A 1032-nucleotide genomic window follows, 5' to 3' on the forward strand; every position below is an offset into this window, starting at 1 on the left:
GATCAGCCTCAAGCCACAGCCACCGAACACATGCAGGGTTGATGTGTTTGTATATTTCTCCTCGGTCCTCTTTTCATGATCATGTTTTTGTCATTGTCATTTGCACACAGTTGTACGTAGTCATCTGCTCACTGAGCCCTGCATTACAAATACTTTAGAGAATCAGCTACCGTTTAACAGTGCTTAACCTATCCCAGGTAGAACTGTGGGTGTGTAACCTGCATCAGCTCATGCCGGTCTGGGCACAGTCTTGTGAAGTAAATGTCCTGCAGCCCTCTGAGAGGAGGGCTCCCAACCAGTGAATTGCTTTCATGTTCTCTCTAGGCAGCTGTCTGGTCAGACGCTCACACTTTACCCCATCCAGTAGGAGAAATGCCTGAGAAATCATGAAAGGTTTGTAACTCCCCACCAAACTCACTCAGGAGGGCATCCTGTCCATGTACTAGAATGTCAATAGTCGCATAGACATTCATGAGTTAATAATGGCTATAAGCTAAGCTCTCCGCAGATTATTTATGAAAATCTAAAAGGTAGATGGCATCACAACATGACAACTTGACATGAGAAGGCACCAAGACGTCAAAAGCCTTGGCTATGGTCCTATATGCAATTTCTAGAGAGCCTCAGGCCCAGTCAAGCACTTTCTAGGTCTCAAGTTCTCAGCTGCCCTGGAACTCCACCCAGCTGGTCATCCCCAAGGAAGGCAGGAGCACACAGTCAGGAGGAGAAAGGAACCCAGCCTCCAGTAGGTCTATCAAGGTCTTTGGCTCCTTCCCTGTGTGTGACATGCCTCCCATCTTTGTCACAGGCATCCCACTGCCCCCTACCATGTCACCCCACCCATTCACCAAGGCAGGTAGGCTCCATGGTACCTCCTTGTCCACACTGCATTGGGCTGACCAAGTCATTAGCCTTGGTTACCCCTAAGTCATGTTTATTAACGTAGATTCCAATGGAAAGAACGTCACCTCCCCATCAATGGATTCCATAAGAAAACCAAGAAGCAGTGAGCATGTGCAAACATTCACACAG

The 1032-nt window shown here is 47.9% G+C and overlaps 1 protein-coding gene across 1 annotated transcript in view; it reads right to left on the minus strand.

Annotated features, from left to right (window-relative positions):
- The window catches only part of LOC116073721 (sodium channel protein type 11 subunit alpha-like), a 131895-nt gene that overhangs the window by 109527 nt on the left and 21336 nt on the right, over window positions 1-1032 (minus strand). The window lies entirely within an intron of this gene.

This window comes from Mastomys coucha, unplaced genomic scaffold (assembly GCF_008632895.1).
Source record: "Mastomys coucha isolate ucsf_1 unplaced genomic scaffold, UCSF_Mcou_1 pScaffold23, whole genome shotgun sequence".
In the NCBI taxonomy this organism is placed as follows: domain Eukaryota; kingdom Metazoa; phylum Chordata; class Mammalia; order Rodentia; family Muridae; genus Mastomys; species Mastomys coucha.